General features: G+C 39.6%; 1 pseudogene; it reads right to left on the bottom strand.

Annotated features, from left to right (window-relative positions):
- Positions 1-12,824: 12,824 nt before the first annotated feature.
- Positions 12,825-12,923, bottom strand: LOC132310700 (small nucleolar RNA R71; annotated as a pseudogene).
- Positions 12,924-21,047: the final 8,124 nt, after the last annotated feature.

Here is a 21,047-nt window from a genome sequence, read left to right as displayed (position 1 = left end):
AAGGCATGCAAGAATTTCTACATGGAATTTGCATGCATGCATGAAGGCAATGCATGCACTGAGAGCTAAATGCAGGCAACAGGATGCATGAATGCAATGCATGCATGCCCAACCCAACTCCCTCACCATCCCACCCCCAAGCTCACCACCCTCCTACCAACCCTCACAACCAACCTCATCACCCCTCCACCTCCATCAACCCTCACCATGCATGCACGCCCATGCATGCATGCCAAACCCAACTTCTCTCGGCATCCTCACCCTTCCCTGCAACCCACTGCTCCAATTTCGAGCACTCGAAGACCAAGCTTCGAGTGCTCGAACTCCTCATGCCCACACCCTAGCCCATCACTCAAGCTCTCTCACTCACCACCGAGAGCTCAAGCCCCTCTCACTCTCGGCCCCCAACTCTCTGCCAAAATTTCGAGCACTCGAAGTGGGACTTCGAGTGCTCGAACCAAGCTCTCACTCTCTCTCTTTTAAACCCCGAAGCTACCACCACCTCACTCTCATCACCCTCTCTCGGCTGCAACTTCACCACCCTCATTGCCACCCCTTTTCACCTCTCTCTCTAACTTCACCACCCTCCTGCTCGACCCTCTCACACACCACACCAACTTTTTTCTCTCTCCCACTCCCAACCCAGTTCAAAACCACCAGCATGCACACCACCATGCATGCATGAAAATCCAACACCCATCACCCTCTCGGGACTCCTCCATCCACAACCTTCAACCTCCCCATGCATAACCAACTCACCTCCATACCTCACCACCCCATCCTCTCACCTCCCTCTTCCTGCCTTCCTTCTTGCTCTCGGATACCCTGAAATTCAGGTTTGTGTCCTCTTCCTTAGTTTTTCTTTTCCTTTGTTCATTCATGGTGTTTTACAAGGAGGATGGGCTTGTAATGTTGGAGTTTGGTTTTGTTGGTGCTTTGTTGTTGCTTTGTCGATAATAGGGCTTGTTTCTTTGTCAAAAATTTTGGGTTTGCTCCTCCATCCCACTCACTTTCATCTTCTCCTTTTTGTGGTGCACGCCAGGTGTTCGCTGAAATTCCTCTACCAAGTCCACCTCTCTAAATGTCTCGTGTCGGTCCTTCTCGCCCTCCTCGACCCTCTTCAGGTGCCCGTGCTGTCACTCGTGAGCGACCATGTGATCCTTGGGATCGCAAACAACTCAACTACGAACTCTCATTTCCGCTCATGGATGCCTTTGACATTCTACCCACAACTTCGTGGGCTGTTGCCGAATTGACTAACCGGCGTCTGCAACACATTTGCGCACCCCTTGCCAGGGTTGCCTACCCCCGTGTAGTGCGCCTCTTCTACCAGAATCTCCAATGCCCTGAAGAGCCACCCATTTCTCTCACTACATCCATTGATGGCACCGCCTATGCTTTCACTATGACCGACATCATTCAGGTTTCTAGTTGCCCCATTGAGTGCCCCGATGACATTGTCAATCGTGAGAATCTCCCTTTATATGAGGAGCCGGATACATTAACTGTGGCGCAGATTGCCGCTGCCATTTGCACTATTGACGATCCTTCTCGGCCCCGGTCTTTTATCCACAAAACCAATCTTCCGGAACGCCAATGGTTCATTGACACTGTCTTCAAGCACAATGTCTGCCCTTTGGTGCATAGCACCGAGCGTCGGGGCCTCTTTCTGAAAGCCTTATATGCCATGGACCAAGGCCAATGGTTCTCCATCCCAGAGCTCATTTGGTCCACCTTTATGAAGTTTTGGCATGATGCTCATAATACACGGGCTCCGCGAGTTGAAAATCGGAAATTGCCTTTGCCGATTTTCATCACTCGGCTCCTTCAGCACAAGGGTTTCGTTGTTCCTCCCCATGAACCAAAAGGCAACAAAATTAAAATTTTTACCCAGCGCCGGTGGATCAATGTTCTGAGCCATTCTAGTGCCCCTCTGCCTCCTGCCCCCCTGTTCATCCACGCTCCACCTCCTCCTCCTTCTGAGGCAGTTTCCACCGCCGCAGCCACTGCGAGGGTAGAGCCTTCGGTCGACTCTCACCAGGACCAGGCTTTCATCCGGGCTTCCATTGCCGGTATTCATGAGCGACTAGATCGTTTTGAGCATTCTTTGATCGCGTGCACTCAGGCTCTGTGTGAGTCTTCTTCACGTGCTGAAGAAGATTGTCGTCTTGCTGCTGAAGACCGCCGTGTCGCTGCTAAGGACCGTCGTTTGGCTTCCGCTGAACGGCGTAAGACTCACTCTCTCCTCCATTCCATCCTCGCCCGTTTACCTTCTGGCCAGTAGCTTGTTGCGAGTGTGGACCTTCTCTTTTTGTTTCATCTGTCACTATTTCTCTTGTATATTTTGTTTTCCTTTTAAACTGTAAGAATTTGCTATGTATAGGTTGCTCTGGTCGACATGATCCCTGTACAGCTCTTTTTGTCATCATGTAAACTCTTTTTGCAATGCAAATTCTTTATGTTCTGTTAACTTTCGCTACATTCTTTTTCTGTCTTTATGCTTGTGCTATTAATGCTGTTTGTGGTTGTTTCTTTTGGTTCTTCATGTTGCTCTCCAGGTTGCGCAGTCCAGTTCAAGTTTGGGGGTTTTTGTCTCAAAATGCCGTTCCCTCACCCTGGGTATTGTTGTTCTTTTTTTTACTCTTTGTCATTTTTGTCTCTAACTTGCATCCATGTCCCACATTGAGGACACTGTGTCGTTTAAGTTTGGGGGTGCATCAAAGCATTCTTGGCATATTTTTGGTTCCATAATTTTTGCTAAGCAATGATAGTATAACTTGACACTTGTCGGAGATGAAACATATGTCTAATACCTTGTGTATAGAAGCAATTGAAATTTTTGAAAATAAAGAAAAATTTGAGTTGAAAGGATCATGTAGATTCAAACTAGTCTGTATAAATGTTTCAATTAGATTCTTGCTGGATTTACACTCTTATAAGCTTCACAATGCACAGATGCACATTGGAAACTTAACTGTGAGGCATGCAACTTGATTGACCTTGACCTTGCCCTAGTTAATCTGATTTGATGAACCTAATGGATGAATACTTTTGGCATGAATCATGTTAAAAAAAAAAAAAAAAAAAAAAAAAAAAAAAACTGAGAAAGAAAGAAAATAATGATCAGTTGACGTTCGTAGCCTTTCCAACTCGAGTTATTAAGCCCTAGGAGTGTCTCTACACTTAGCACCCTAAAACCGTCTGGTTTGGGAGTTGTTGGCCTAACGCTTGCTACAGGGGTTGGTTAGAAAGCTTAAAGGACTTAAACATTGCACGGTCATTCAAAAAAAAATTTGTAACAAACATGGTTAGTTGAAGTTCGTAGCCTTTCCAACTTGAGCTATTAAGTCCTTTGGAGTGTCTCTACACTTAACACCCTAAAGCCGTCTGGTTTGGGAGTTGTTGGCCTAACGCTTGCTACAGGGGTTGGTTAGAAAGCTTAAGGGACTTTAGCATTGCACAACCATTCTATGTTTCGCTTATGTGTTGAAATAAATTGTTAACAAGCAACAAAAGTTGTCTTGAAAATAAAATCATGCCTTAGGGACTTCATGTAAAAGGGAATTCATTGATTTGAAAACTTGTGCCTTGGAATTGGACAAGAAAGTAAAAGCCGCATGTGAGAATCCAATTCACTTTCACTGGAGTTTGAGTTATTTCCATTTAAGAGATGACAATTGAATTATTTATATGGACTATGATGTTGATGCATGCATGTTGAAATGGTTTTTCCATTTTTTTTGTATCAATGCTTTATATATGCAAAGTAGTTTTCCCAATGACCCCATCTCCAGTTTTTGTCTGTTTCAAGTTGTATTTGAGCTATGTATCTATCTCATTTTACCATGGATGATTTTTTTTTGTAGTAGCATGCCCATGGTTGTCTTTTCATTATGTTTTTCATTGTAGTTTTGCTAAGGGACTAGCAAAATGTAAGTTTGGGGGTGTGATAAGCGCCGAATATTGTATATTCAAGCGCCCTAAATTACATTAACAAAGTCCAGTTTTTAGTTATTTTATGTAGATTAACTCCATTTGTATGTTTTTATGCATTTTCAGGTTGAAGTAAAAAAAAGGAAGCAAAAATGAGGCCTTGTGGATTTTTGAACAAAAAGGATGCCATTTCTGATTTTCTGGCAGCGGTGATCCTGACTTTTGTCGCCATTTTCGACCTAGCAAACTCAAGAACTAGACTTCCATCATAACATGAAAGATTTAGATCTCTGAATCAGCTTTCCAAATCTTCAAGTGGTTCATCATTCGGAGTTTGGAGCAGAGAGTTATGATCTTCATAACAGAGGTGCGCAGAACTGCCTGGCAGCACTGATGTACTGCCTTTCTCTCCATTTTCGACCAACTAGACTTGGGAATTGGGTCTTCATCAAAACATGAAGTTTTTAAAGCACTGAATTAGCTCTCCAAATCTACAAACAGATCATCATTCGGAGTTCGGGGTACAAATTTATAGCAGTTTTCCCAAAATAGGTCAGAGCTGAGCAAGAGGAGCATGTTGCACATTGCACTAAGTTAGAGTGCTCGAGATCACCAAGCGAGCGCTCGAAAATCAGGCAGAATGCCCTTCGGAAATGGCTCATTTCAGCCCACTTGCACATTGGTTTCCTCAATGCCATCTTCCTTCTTTATGAAGTGGTTGGATGTGTTCCTTGGAGGAGAGAGGGTGTTGTTGGAGCATAAAAAGCTACCCAAGGGCCACACATTAAAGGGAGCTTGATCTTTAGCAAGATAGAGGAGAGAGAAGAGAGCAAGGAGAAGGGTGTTCTTGAGTGCTACAGTAGGAGCTCGAAAATGGAGATGGAGTCTTCTTCTTCCTCTTCCATTTTTGTATCCATGGATAACTAAACCTCCATCTAGGGAGGTGATGAAACTCCTCCTTGTAAGCATGTCTAGTTTTTGATTTATTTTGGGGAATGAAATGTGTATTTGACTAGTTCCATAATCTAGAGCATGTTACATAATGTAATGGATGTTTTAATGTTCTAAAGATCATGTTGCATTAAATACTCTTGTCTTAGATGACTTAATCTCATGGTTGTATGGCTTGTAGTTTCATAGTGACAATGGAGCTAAGACTATGGAATGGTTTTAATGGCATGATTTTGAGTAGCTTGTTAATTCATTGCTTAAGAATTTCTTTTGATGAATTAACTTTGTGACTTGTTATCATGTGCTCTCATCAATTGGTTACTTGTTTGACAATCTCTAGCTTAGCGAGCATGTTGAGGATTGCACCATAGTTTAGGTAATTTAAGCATGTGGAGCTTTGATAGGTTGTTCTTACATTTTAATTAATTGAATTTCTTGAAGATGATATAGTAGTCATGAATTGCTATTCATCAAGGTCATTTCTACATTAATTCCCCAAATCAATCATATAATTAGCTTGTGTAGAGGTTGGAGTGGATTCACTTCCCTAGACTTCCTTCTCTAAATCTTCTCTTTTAATCTCCTTCAATTTATTGTGTATGCATTCTGAATTTGTAGTTAAGTGACAACAAACACAACCTCTATGAACACCCCTTCATCATCCTAAGAATGACTCTAAACACTTAGGTTGCCTTAGACTAGCGCAGTCCCAGTGGTTCGACTTACCCGACCAATAGCCCTATTTTACAATGATTCGTGTTATTGCGAAGGTTGATGTATAGTTGATCAACCGATCACCTGTCATCCCAAGGTATTCAAACCTGGGAGCTCTGATACCACTTGTGACGGCCTAAGTTTTGTAAACCCGGTGCATCAGTGATGACCAAAAGATGATCCGATAACGAATCCAAAATGCGGAAGTGTCGTTTCAAAAACGAACAAAAAGGAACCTAGGGGCAAAATGGTTATTTTGAAAAAAAGTGGATTCAAGTGCTATCGAGCACACCACTGGGAAGACAATGAAAAACTAATCATGATGAACTCAAGAATTTCATTATTCGGATTCCGGACGAAGGAGAAAGGTCAAAAACAAAAATGATGTCGTGGCGGCCCGATAAAGACAGCCTACTGCTGCTACAATTGAGAGTAAAAACGGGCATCTAAACGGACTTTTTTTGGAAAAACTCAAAGAAGAAACCCCCCCTAAAATCGAGTTTCCTACCCTAAACTTGGATGGAAACAAAAAAAAATGCATTGTAAAATGCCCAGAATGCCCCCAAGAAAATCTGGTCAAGGGGGTAAAAATTTCTCTGAGCTGCTGCCCAAGGAAAAGAAATAGGGCTTCGGGAGGTTTTTAAATTGCCTAAATTGCAAATACAATCTTAAAATACACCAACAAGACCCTTGGAAGTTTCAGATCAGTCATCACACTTTTTTTAAAAAAAGTCGATGAATAGTACTAAGTACATTTGCACTAAAAATCTGCAAAACCTGGCAGCAAGGATTTTTCGGACAAATATGGATTTTTGAGGGCCAAGATGGCATTTTCTGTAAAAACACAAAGAAGAAACCCCCCTCAAAATTGAGTTTTCTACATGACATAAGAAGAAAAATGAAAAAAACGCATTGTGAAATACCCGAAATGCTCCTGGAACAGAATAGGGTAAAACTCCCTAAAAATGCTACTTAGAGTTTTTGTTTCATCAAGGACGGTGTTGTTTGCCAAAGTGAGAATGCAAGTGTATGCAATATGATAAAATAGATGTACCAACATGGCCTAAAGCCTCTTTACATTCCATTAACAAGTTTTAGCATACAAAGCCTCCATTTCTCACAAATAAGCTACAATGGCAATACTTGAGTTTTAGAGGAAACATACTTGTAACCTTTCAAGTTAATGGCCCTTGGCCTCATGTCATACATGTAAAATGCATTAAAAGGAGTGTACTTATGTACACTTTACATACGTAGAATCAAAGAATACAAGTTTGATACATAAAGCTACCAAACGATCCAAGGCAATGAAATCTTCAGGTCTTGAGTCCTGTACCTGAAATATGCCCCAGTATCGTAGGGGTGAGTAACATAAAGCTACTCATAAGAGATGAGCATGCATCGACCTAGCATTTTACAATTTTATCACCTTAAGGTGAAACATATCAAAGGGGTTCATGCCACCTAACGTCTATGTCAAAATGAGACTCAAGAAGCATCCTAAGTTACCTTAAAACATTTCTAGCATGATCACATTGTTCATGCAATTCAAATAACATGGAAACATGTTATACAAAGCAACAAGATATAGATTCTCAAAGCCTTCAACTTGAAATCCAAGATACAAAAACAATAAGAGTGGGTCATGCCACCTAACGTCTATGTTCAAAGTGAATCTATAGGATCATTCCTAAACTACATTTGAACATCAAAACACAAATTATGATATCGATGCAATTTAACCAACATTGGAACATCCAATACAATGCTTAAAGCATGATTTCTCAAAGTTAATATCTTGAAACTTAAAATGGGAAATGAAACAAAGAACAACAAGTTACGATATCATCTAGTTATCAACTTGAAATGAAATACGAAATCAAAAAAAGTGGATACTCGGACGTCACGCCGGATCAAATACAAAGATGTCAAATACAAAGTGTGCAATTCCTTACACATAGCAACAATATATTCAATAAGGAAAAACATATTCTTATGAATATAAAAGTAACAACTATGTTATCCAATACTCAAAAGTAATCAAGTGAACATACACCAAACCCAAATCTTTGATTTAAATATAAAAACAACTTCCAAAATACAATTAAATCCATGTAGTAATCAAATAGAATTTAATTAGACATAAATAGTTAAATTCTCTAAATTCCAAGTTAATCCCAAATAACCTCAATTTAATATATATTGAAGGACATGTCATGGTCATCACATATATAACATCAAATGACAATTTAAGTGATTAAAGTGCTTAAAACAAAATTAATCAAGCTAATTAATTAATTTCCTCTAGATTTTTAAACAATTCCAAATGCCCTCAATTTAATCTATGTTAGAGAACATACCAAGGACTATTTAAATACCATATTACAACTTGATTTCATGCTTAATACAACCATGTGAATTAAACTTTCACTAAAGATAAATATTAAATAAAAGTTGTAATTCTTAATCAAATGAGCCAAATTTAATATATGTTAACCAACATATCCAAGCATAATTTCCTAGCATGTTACAATTCAATTCCAAGTCATACATATCCTTGAGCATTAAATCCTTTACAAAGAAATTAATTAAAATTAAATTCCAAGACAAAACATGCATACAAGCTGTATAAGCATATATAATCATCAATACAACACAAATATAATCCTAAGACACCCCCTACCTCAATTTGAGATGAAAATCTCAAAAGCCATCAAAACGAAACGGCTCCGAATCCGACGAAACTCCTAGGTTTTGTCGGGGACAACACGATCAATATGAATCTCCAAGAAGCCCCATGAAAATCCAAACTTGGCCTAAATTCCAAGCTCAAAATTTAGTCAGAAATGGTTTCTAATAAGGGGTAATGGTAGAGTACGACGAGGCGAGCAACAAATGCAAAGACCGAAGGATTTTCGCTTAGGAAAAGTAGGTTAAAGGAGGAGAGAGAAGATGGCAGCTCCATGGGCATCCATGGCTGCCTTTGGTCATGCAAGGAGAGGAGGAAGAAGAAGAAAATCTGATTTTTCTTCTTTAAGGCACCTATTTATAGTAAATCACAAAAAGTGCCCCGAAAGGCCCCGCCAGATTTGGAAAAGGGAATTTTGAGCAAACGCACTCAAACAAAAAAAGTCCATGAACAAAAAAGATTCAAAATGATAAAATATGAACAATAGAAGAAACGGCATCAAAAACTGAGTCCCGAGCAGAAAGTTATGACCCGAACAAGTTCGGCGGCAACCGGGTCCAGAAACTCTGAAACTGGAGAAAAATGACCAGAACGGAATTCTATGAATTTACAAGTCAACAAAAAGTGAAAATGAATCTTGTACGAGAATCCAGGCTCCAGACGAGACATTTTGCAATAACTTTCGTTAATTGCACAATGGCCCCTATAAAAAGGGTTAATTGCGAAACTACCCCAGAATGAAAATATCTTCCAAAAGATATTTTCTTAGATGCCCCTGAAATAAAATATCTTCAAAAGATATTTATGAAAAACACGCCAAGAAATGAAATTAATTCCAAAGATTTATGCATCCATGCCCCTATGGGCATCGGGAGCAACTAGAGTACTGTCTTGCAAAAGTAAAGATACGTATTTCGTGGAAACCACTCACGATAAGGATACGTAAAGTCAAAAACCAACTCCGAGCATAAAAAGTGAGGTTGTGCCAAAAATTGACAAACGGAGATAAGATGAAATAGGGAAAATGACAAAATAGGGAAAAGACGAAATAGTGCATAGTGTCCAAAAACGAAAAATGCGAAAATGACTCGGTCCTTAAAAGAAGTTGTCAATTCATATGAAAGAGTCTCAGAAACCAATTCTGAGTACTCGAGATGACACTAAGCGAGGAAAAACCATCCACAGAAAAGAAAAGATAACGGAAAAAAATTATCCGCAAAATTTGTGGAAAAAGGGAAAAGGAAGAAAATGACCGGGTCATTACAGTGCATATTTCACAAACTCCACTTATTAATTCTCACTCTCAAATGTTAGTTAAGTTAGAAGCTCAAGTTGAGCAAATTGCAAGTACTCTTTCTCGTCAAGAGGAGGAGGAAGAGGCAAATAAAAAAATGGCTGATGAGCACTAAAAAGTGCGTATTTAAACCCCTTAAGCTTAGGCATTCTAGTACCTTTATCTATCTTACTTTACCATTTTAGATTGATTTCGTATTATTTTCATTTTCAGGCACTTATCCCGAAAATAAGCTAACTCAGCCAAATAAGAGCTTAATTGAAGCAATTCTGGGATTAATCAAAGGAAAGAGCAAAGTGGAGAAAGAAAGAAGCAAATGAAGCCAAAGGTGGCAAGCAGCAAAGTTCGATCGATCCAAGTTCAAGGTTCGATCGATCGAACAATGATCAATTTCAGCACTTCAAGATAGATCCAAGCCTTGACCCAAAAGCATAAAGTTCCAAAAGTTCGATCGATCCAACACCATCCTTCGATCGATCGAACACTTTTGTCCTTACTCAAATGATTGATCCTATCCACAGCTGTAGCACCCACTAACCACTTTTGTCCTTTTCCTATAAATGTCTCCCATAAATATCTTGGATTTATCTTTTTCCAAAAAGCTCAGCCAGTTGGATCGATCTAGCCTAAGTTCGACCGATCTCACTTACTTTCGATCGATCGAACTTCCTCCAGTGCGAAAAAGTTAAAATTCCATCTCATTGAAAGTTGTCCTTTATCTAATCATTATGGAGTATTGTGTGCACGTCCCCAGCTCATTTTGGGTGTCATTTTGACCTACCTATATAAGGATAAGGATTGCTTTTTCAAAGGGAGCCAACATTACTTTCATACCATCTCTTGGAGAGGAAGCTTAGAGGAGGAAGAGTCTAGAGACACCATTGGAGACTCTTCATCAACAAGGAGTAGATTTCAAGCATGGAGTTAGCCCTTGAGGGTTGGAGCATCATCACCATGAGTGGCTACACATCCTCTTGGGGCTAGAGTTAGCCTCAAGCATGCTTTCTATATCTTAATCTTGTGTATTATTGAGGGATTAGTGTTGTAATTGATGTTTTGACACTTTGATATATATAGATCTTGTTTATTCAATGATTTATGTGGTTTAATGCTTCTAATTGGTCATTTCTTTCTATCCATATGTCTATGTATGCTAGAATAGATGTTCATGTGCTTATCTCTAGATTTTGTGTTATTGATGCATGTCTATGTGTATTGATGCTATAGATTTAGAGATTATCAAAACATTATGCTTAAAAGAATGCTTTTGTGATTCTCTTGATGGTTCATGCTTATCTCTTGATGGATTGTGCCTCTCCCCTAGTTTATTTTCATGCTAGTAGTGTAGATGTAGTGTAGTTGTAGTGTAGTGTTAAATGGAAGGACAATCTATGCTTGTTGTTTGATGATCCAAGCTTTTGAATGCAATTAGCATATGTCTCTATCCTTGTGTTGTATTTGGATTGTGAGCTTAATAAAAGGATTAATGACTTGTTTTCATTTATTGTGCCTTTCACATGTTGTTTAGACAATATATGCTTCATAACTTAGATATATTGTGCCTTTCACATGATGTTTAGACAATACATGCTTAACTAGTCATCCTTGCTTGTTGAATCAACCAAATACACACACACCAATATTGCAACCCACTATTTGCCCTTATTAATCACTTGTCAATGATATAGAAATGCATTGCTTGGTGGTGATCTCTAAAAGATCTCTTTCTCTCTCTCTCACTTACTCTTAATTGCACTCTTTTGCTATTACTTAGTTTAATTTAGTTACTCTTAATCAACCAACCAACCAATTGTTTAATCACTCGACCTATTAGGCCTAATTGTGATTCCAAGACATTGCTCGATCTTTACAGTCCCTTGGGACGATCCCTATTCACTCTTGCTACGTTAGTAGTAGTGTTGATAGTGGTTTTTATAAATTTAAACTTGACCCAAAAGGCTTTTCTTGAACCGCGCATTCACTACATCAATTTTGGCGTATATCAAGCGGACACGTCAAATTTTGGCGCCGTTGCCGGGGACTTGTTGATTAGATTTGGCAACGTCGGATTTGTGGAATTGATTAGGATTAGTACTCTTTTGATCGTGTTTTTACTTTATTTTTATTTTTCTTTTTGGTTACTTATTGTGCTGTTCTTATTTCACAAGGTGCATTGTGCGAGAGGAAGCAAGCAAAGGAGCCATTGAGCATTCAATTCAAGCAAGCAAAGAAAGGAAAAAATGCTGAAAACTAAAAAAAAAAAAAAAAAAATTTGCTAAGCTAAGCTTTAAAATTTGGAGTTGAAGTGCTAAAGGACCTTTGTGAGATTTTCTTTACTCAATCCCTTAGTTAAATCGTCGGCCTGCGTGGAGGCTTATTTTTTTATTGTTTTGCATCATTGAGTTAATGTATGGGAGTATGAATTTAATGTTTGTGGAAGAAGTCTAATTGCATTGTTGTGAAGGCATAGTGTTTGTCATTCTTTGTGTTTGTTGTGTTTTGTGTTGTGCATGCATGGGCGTCGTTCATGGAGACCAACTCTTGCCCCTCTTGATTTGCAACTTAAATCTATCGTTAGAAATCCTAGGGGAAGAGAAGTTCAAATAGAGCCAATCTTTCAATGGATAACCATAATGATAATCATGTTGAGGACATTGGTCATATAGACTAACAAGGTATCCTTCATCCTAATGTGCATAATGAGAACATACAAGTACCATTAGGCATGCCTAGGCCATTCATTCACCAACCACCACAACAAGAAGGTCAAGTTACATATGGAATGCCAAGGCCAATGTATGCTCCACAACCTCAGGTCAACAATCAAGGAATTCAAAACCAAGGTGTTCATGTTGCACCTCAAGTAGCTAATCCACCTCTTGCTTTAAGAGATCACTATGTGCCTAATGAATACAATGCACCTACATGCATCCAATTGCCTCCATTTAGAGCACATCATTATGAAATTAAGCCACAAACCATTCAAATGCTTCCTAACTATCATGGACTTCCAAGTGAAGAACCTTACAAGCATTTGGATGAGTTTCTTGAAGTATGTTCCACCGTAAAATATACGGACATGCCGGAAGAGGTTTTAAGACTCAAACTTTTTCCATTCACCTTAAAAGACAAGGCAAAGTATTGGTTTAACAATCTTAGGCCTTTTTCAATCACTTCTTGGGCAGAAATGCAACAAGAGTTCTTGAAGAAGTACTATCCGGTTTCTAAGACCAATGCCATGAGGACCTCAATTCGAGAATTTTCACATGGGGATGGAGAAACGTTTTATGAGGCATGGGAACGCTTCAATGAATTTCTTAGGAAGTGTCCACATCATGACATGACCAAATGGCAATTAGTTCAATACTTTTTTGAGAGCTTATCGAACAACTATAAGGGTATGGTTGATGCTTCCATGGGTGGCTCTTACATTGATAGGTATGAGGATGACGTGTGGCGTCTCTATGAAAGTATGAGTGAAAATTCTTTGCATAGAACACTATCATCCAAGAATGGTTTAAATTCACAAGGTAGGAGGAGTGTTGGCTTACATCAAGTTGAACATTCAAATGAAATAGCCGCCGAAATGAAGTCTTTGTCTCAAAGGTTTGATCAATTTTTAATTAACCAAAACTCGGCAAACTAAGTATCTTCCTTCCCTAACCATTCTCATCGTGCATCAAATGAAACATGTATGACTTATTCTAGTGTTCTTTATTCTACTTCTCATTGTCCTCACGGACAAGTGCAAAGTGAACCTAATGAACAAGTCAATGTGGCTTTTGTGAACCAAGGGAACAATCCTTATGGTACTCATAATAATCCAAGTTGGAGGAATCATCCGAATTTCTCTTGGAAAAACCAAGGAGATGGCTCAAACCCTTCCCAAGGCGGTTTTCAAGGGAAGTACATTCCACCTCCACTTCAAAACCAAGGATCCCAAGGTTATAGACCCTATTAATCACAAGGGAATCAATTTGCTAATTCTCATTTTCCCAACCAATCCTATTCCCAAGGTAATACTAGAAGTCCTACCTTTGAAGAGAAAGTTTTGAATGCTTTAGGCACTTTAGAGGCTAACACTCAATTGCTTCATTCTCACTCTCAATCTGTTGCAAAGGTAGAAACCCAAGTAGGGCAAATAGTAAGCACTCTCAATGCAAGAGAGAAGGGAAAGATGCCTATAAAAGCCCCACCTAAGCAACAATGTGTTGTGGAAACCCATTCCTCGTCGGAAGGCCACGCCATTGAACATGTTAATGTGGTGACTACCTTGCGAAGTGGTAGGATTGTGAACAATTGAGTTAGAGTGTCTAATGAAGAAAGTGAATCGGTGCAACCTCAAGTTGTCACCCGTCCTGTTTCACATCCTATTCCTCCTTCATTGCATACACATGACCTTGTAGATGAGAAAGTCTTAAAAAATGTGTTTGAAAAAGAAGTTTTGAAAAAGGATGTTGAAAAGATTTTATTGAAAAATGATTTGAAAACTTTTTGTGTTGAAGAGAGTTCAAAAGAAAATCTTGAAAAAGTGTTTGAACCAAAGGTTCCATTTCCGGATGCCTTAAAAGGATCCATTTCAAAAGACAAGCAAAAGGCAAAAACCAATGAAATCATGGAAATGTTTAGGCAAGTGAAAGTTAATCTTCCACTATTGGATGCAATCAAGCAAATTCCGGCTTATGCCAAATTCTTGAAAGACTTGTGCACCCAAAAGCGGAAGAACAAGAGCCAAGCACCAAGAAAAGTGGTTTTGACCGAGCAAGTAAGCTCAATTTTGCAACATAAGACTCTTCCAAAGTTTAAGGACCCCAGTTCACCCACTACATCATGCATTATTGGGGATCATATCACTAATCGGGCGCTTCTTGACTTAGGAGCAAGTGTTAATCTTCTTCCATACTCGGTTTATGTCAAATTAAGCTTAGGTGAATTGAAACCGACGTCGGTAGTTTTGTAACTTGCCGACTGATCCATTAAGAAGCCTAGGGGTGTAATTGAGGATGTTTTGATAAGGATTAACAAATTCTTCTTCCCAGTTGATTTCGTTTTATAGACACGGAACCGGTTCCCAATCCTAAGAGCCAAATTCCTGTTATCCTTGGCCGTCCTTTCTTGGCAACTGCTAATGCCAACATCAATTGTAGGACGGGGATAATGAAGATTTCATTTGCCCACATGAAGGTGAAGTTGAATATCTTTAATCCCACACCCAATTCATTTGACAAATATGAAGGAGAAGTCAATGTAGTAGATAAATGTCATGATCTTCAATGCCAATGAAATGAGCTTTTATGTAAAACCAAAAATTTCAAAGGATCATCTTCAACCTTGCATTCTAAAAGTCTTGTTTCAAACTCTTTCTTTAAAAGGGCGTGGAAGCCCAAAGGTTGTAATTGCATAGACAAGGGACCAAAGACGTCTTTTGAGCTTAGTCCAACAAGTTCTTCAAAGAACCATTTGTTAGGTGGAGTTCAAAGCATCCGTCACCCCAACAAGGAGGGGATGCATTATAAGATCTTTGATCTGGGCTAAAAGAGCCCAATGTCTTGCTACAGAAGCATTCGTAGGGTGTCAAAACCCTATTCCTCCCCCATTTCTATCTTTCATTTCATTTCTTGCGAAGTCTAGATACTTGTTTTTGGTTCATATGCATTTCAAGGAACTTTGGTGAGGATTGCATAAGCTTTCATGTCATTATTGAGCATTCGGCAAAGTTCGATCGATCTTAAACTTGAGTTCGATCGATCGAACTCTTCTCTGCATCCAACACTTAGAAAATTTTTCGACCTGCAAAAACCTGCATCCAAATCACCTCGCTGTCCCATCGTTCGAACCAATTCCAAGATCGATCAAGAAACCTTCGATTGATCCAACTTCCAAGTTTGATCGATTTCATGACTCAACACTTAGAAAAATTTTAAGCCTGCATCAACCTGCATATTTCAGCTCTCTGTCTAATCGTTCGAAACATTCCAAGATTGATCTGAAAGTTCTTCGATCGATCCAACTTTCCAGTTCGATCGATCTCATGTTCCAACACTTAGCCAAATTTTTGAACCAAAAACCTGCAGATTTTTGCTCTTTGTCTGATCGATCGAACTCTTGTTTCGATCGATCACAAATCTTCATTTCATTATTTTTACTTTAGTTTGACTTTTCAACTTTTCAAAAATCGAAAAATATTTTCATTTTTATTTTATTCTATTTTCTCTCTCATTTTATTTTGTTTTAATTTTCAATAAGTTTTCAAAAATTCAAAAATATTTTAATTTATTTAGTTTTTAATTAATTAAATTTAAATTTAAATTTTTTTTAAAAAAAAAGAAAATCCAAAAATATTTTGAGAAGGAGTTCATCAAAGTTCGATCGATCACAACTCATCTTCGATCGATTGAACTAGTCGGGAAATGTTTTTTAAAAAAACTGATACACGGGTCTTGAGATCGATAGTTTGGATCGATCCCACTCACCAAACCCTAGCCTCTCGTCCCTCTTCACTGTGAATCATTTCTCCTAGCTCTGGAAACTCCTCCGGTGAGATCCAAGCATCTGGAATCTCAGTTCATCTCCATCTTCTTCATCTCAGATCTTCTCAATTCATTCTCCATTCTCTCGCCCTCTTGAGGTAAGATCCGAAACATCCTTCCCTAGATTTGAACTCTCATGCATCAATACTTGTTCCAAATGTCGTAATCATGTTGCTCTCATGTTAAATCTTCCATTCTCAAAGCTTTAGCATCCATGTCTATATATATATATGTGTGTGTGTATATGTGTGCATAGATTTTGAAGATTTTGTTAGATTTGGGTGTTTGGGCCACGTTTGGAGTGCATTTAGGCTTGATTTGTGTTGTTGGAGGGCCTATGAACTCATTCGTGTGGGCCCCATGCTTCAAAAGTCACAGATCTGTGACTGTTAGGTTTCATCGTCGCACTGTTTGATCTTTCGAACAAATTTTTGATCGATCGAAGATTTGCGATCGATCCAACTAATTTTCGATTAATCCAAATTTTGTGATTGATCCAACTCAATCTTTGATCGATCTAACCCAACCTTCGATCGATCCAACTTTTGTTATCGATCTCATTTTTTTTTTCTGATTAATCGAATTTCATAGATCTCATATACACACTTCATTCATCTTATCTTATATTCATGCTACCTTATATATGCCTAATGCCTGTGATATTCCACATTAAATGCATTTCATACTCACATTGTTTAGCATGTTTCATATTCTGCCACTTGCTTAGAATCATGCGATATTTTGTTTTGTCTATTTTATTTGACATACATGTTTCTATATTGCGCTTTATATTCTATATATGCTGGCACTAACTTTTGAATTTTTATTTGCAAACTATGGCTAGCATTAAGAAGGTAGCACGTAGACACCGTCACAGCTGTAGCCGCAGACTTGACGACGGGGCCGGCTCATCTCATGTTCGGGATCCTAACCCCGAGCATACACAGAGGAGAGTTCGACAGTGGACTGGGGAGACTGCGCAGCCCTCTCATATAGAGGAGCCATTACACCCTACTCTAACCCAGTCGCAGGCTTATTCAGCATTCACTCCATCACCATCTCTACCGCATAGAGGCGCTGAGCAGCCAGCTCAGCCGGCTCCACCTGTTCAGCCAGCTCATCTACAGCATGACAGACTCACACCTCGATATACACACATAACTATTGAGCACGAGTCAACATTCGACACTGTATTCTTCTCCAGATCAGTGCTGACTCGATCTGCTTATCAGGACATCATTCAGCAGGGCCTCTAAGCTATTCTTGCCCCAGTCACAGAGCCGATCTACCTGCGACTGGTACGGTTGTTCTACCAGAACCTCTGACCGTCGCCGCGCACTACAGCCGAGCTCATCACCTCTATCGATGGCTATAAGATCACCATTACAGTGGATACTCTGGCCCGTTCGACTCGCTGTCCACATTGGTGCCCGCCCGAGCTACAGGAGACATATCCCAGGTTCCACAAGCCTTCTTACGCCGATATGGCAATTTTTCTCACAGGTCACCATGCTGGTGGCGAGACCTTCGCCACCCGGACATTCTTGCCGGATGACCTGTGGTTTACAGATTCGGTGCTCTACCAAAACATATACATGGCAGGACACAAGATTCAGAGGTGGGGCGACTATCTAGCAGCCCTGTACGCCTTCTATACTGGCCACTGGGTGTCTATTCCTGCGCTTATCTGGAGCGTGATGAGGAAGCTCTATGATGAGAACGTCAGCAAGGAGGCGCCCGGAAGGGCCAAGTCTCTTCCATTTAGCCACCTCATCACCCAGATTCTTATTGACCAGCGCTATCCCATCCACCCGCAGGAGCACCCTGAGAGAGGTTCCTATCACTTCCTCAAGAAGGACTAGGACAAGAGCTACAGAGCTATTATCACTTGCCTGCAAGTCCATGCCATACTGGCTGCTGCAGAGCTGGAGTTAGAGGAGGAGGAGGCGGCAGCACAGGCCCATACAGAGGCACCGGCAGAGGTAGCAACAGCACATCCCGCAGCGGATGACGTACCAGTCGATCCAGCTGCCAAGTAATTAGACATCGACTTAAAGCGCCCTGCAGATGATACAGAGCAGGACTCTCCAGCCAGGTCGCCCATTCATGAGCAGGAGCAGACTCCGGAGCTTTCTTCTTATTCATATATGCCTGAGACTTCAGATATGACCCCTGGCTTTGGAGTACGTCTGCAGACGCTCGAGGATGATGTTGTTACCATCCGAGTTGACCTCACAGCCCACAGAGCTGAGTTTGTTGCCTTCCGCACGGATGTTGTGACCATGTTCAGAGATTTATCCAGAGACATCCGCGGAGCCAGACCTGCCCGTCCTACCTCATCTTCCTGAGCTCCTAGTCCTTTCTATCTTATAATCCCTCTCTCCTTCTGATACTTTATTATTGTCACTATATTATTTTTACAGTCGGTCTGTCGGCTTTGATATTTTTGTTGTACCTGCACTTTCTCTATTTTATATATCTATTTTTGCTATGGATGTCATATGATTGTATTCTCATATCTGTCTGTTTGACTCCATCAGGTGCATCACAGTGACTTCAGTGAGAGAGTGCTACCCAATTTCCAGGACCACCCTTATACCTCTCTCATTTCATTATTTGTTTATCCCATTTACACTTGCATGACCACTATGCACTGATTATCCCATTTTGTTATCTGATAAGTTTATCCAAGTGCCAATTTTCACGACCACAGTTTATCCCAAGTTTGGGGGGGGGGGGGGCAATGCCACCCACTTCGAATACTTCAGTCTCGATCATTCTTGCTTAGTTGCACTGGTATACTTTTTCCTTTGTTCTCTTTGCACATTGAGGACATTGTGCAATTTAAGTTTGGGGGGAATGGTGCTCTACAGTGTTAGTTTTAAATTCAAATTTTTAGCATGACTTGTGTATTTGAGGGATATTTCTATGATTGGTCCATATCTAGCTATGATTATGATCTTTTGAGGACTATATTGCTTAAAGTTTAAAAATTGCTTGACTTGAGAGGCCAATACTCCTTGTATGCCTTGTGGAAGCCATTTAGGAGTAAATTTTTCGAAAGATAGATATCTTGCTTGCATTTGTGGTCCACATCATCTTGACTTTGTGATTATTTTGAGATTCACTCTAGTCTTCTATACTAGCACTGGCACATACTAGCATTCATTTGTGGGGTACATGCTTTGTTAATTATTGAATTGGTTATATCCCAATTGAGCTAGTAGTGCATTGAAAGCTTTCATTCTTGATAAAGGTGGATAACAACCCCTTTTCACAAAGTAGCCGAGATTCTAGCCTCATCAAGCACTGAACTTCTTGCGCCGAAAGGTGGAGGGCCCAAACTCTAGGTTAATAATTGAACTTGTTTTTTTTTTTTTAAAAAAAAAAAAAAAAAAAAAAGAAAAAAAAAATTGAGGACTTCTCCCAAATGGTGAGAAGTGGAAAATGATTAGATAGTTGTTGTCTTGATTTGTAGCCTAGTTAATTTGAGCTTGTAAGTCCGTAGGGGTGTTTGAATACCTAGTGCCCTAAAACCGTCTGGTTTGGGAGTCATTGACCTAACGCTCGACCTCATGAATCGCTAGATAGCTTAATAGATTAACCCATTGCACTATACTTCCATCTTTGATCCTCAATAAAAATAAAAAAATAAAAAAAATAAAAAAAAACATTGAATGAGTGAAAAGAATAAGTGCACCTAGATGAATAAAGCTTTAATAAAAGGTCCATTTTTTGTCTTGATGATCGGTACTAGATTTGTGTGCTAGTTTGAGGGTAAGGATGTGATTAATTCTTTAGTTGGCTTAGATAGCAACACATTTGATGTCAGTCAACTCAAAAGGATTCTAGAGTTGTTTTGATTTACATGATCATTTTCTTGATGTGTGGAGGACCATACTTGCTTGCTTGATGTTGAAATTTTGGGAGATTGCTTAAAAAGGGTTGAAAAATTATATACTTGAGGTAGTTTTCTCCCAATGCATGTTTGCAATATTGGTGCCTCTTTTGAAAGAATGAGCTTAATGTTTGTGGGTACCATTTCTAGAAACCCTCACGAGACTTCACTCTTCCACTAGGGGTAACCTAGGGGTTTAAAAGGCTTGTTGCATATGCTAAATGCAATCGTGTTCCCTACGAAAGTGGCGTTATCCATTTATGTTTGGGGGTGTGATGAGCACTGAAAAGTGCGTATTTAAACCCCTTAAGCTTAGGCATTCTAGTACCTTTATCTATCTTACTTTACCATTTTAGATTGATTTAGTATTATTTCCATTTTCAGGCACTTATCCCAAAAATAAGCTAACTCAACCAAATAAGAGCTTAATTGAAGCAATTTTGGGATTAATCAAAGGAAAGAGCAAAGTGGAGAAAGAAGGAAGCAAATGAAGCCAAATGTGGCAAGCAGTAAAGTTCGATCGATCCAAGTTCAAAGTTCGATCGATCCAAGTTCAAGGTTCGATCGATCGAACAATGATCGATCTCAGCACTTCAAGATAGATCCAAGCCTTGACCCCAAAGCATAAAGTTCCAAAAGTTTGATCGATCCAACACCATCCTTCGATCGATCAAACACTTTTGTCCTTATTTAAATGATTGATCATATCCACAGCTGTAGCACCCACTAACCACTTTTGTCCTTTTCCCATAAATATCTCGGATTTGTCTTTTTCCAAAAAGCTCATCCAGTTGGATCGATCTAGCCTAAGTTCAACCGATCTCACTTACTTTCGATCAATTGAACTTCCTCTAGTGCGAAAAAGTTAAAATTCTATCTCATTGAAAGTTATCCATTATCCAATCATTAGGGAATTTTGTGTGCACGACCCCAGCTCATTTTGGGTGTCATTTTGACCTACCTATATAAGGATAAGGATTGCTTTTTCAAGGTGAGCCAACATTACTTTCATATCATCTCTTGGAGAGAAAGCTTAGA

The sequence above is a fragment of the Cornus florida genome, unplaced genomic scaffold, assembly GCF_030987335.1.
Source record: "Cornus florida cultivar Cherokee Brave unplaced genomic scaffold, ASM3098733v1 CherokeeBrave_3.0.0_Hap2_Chr05, whole genome shotgun sequence".
NCBI lineage: Eukaryota > Viridiplantae > Streptophyta > Magnoliopsida > Cornales > Cornaceae > Cornus > Cornus florida.
This window is presented reverse-complemented; position numbering and strand designations above follow the sequence as displayed.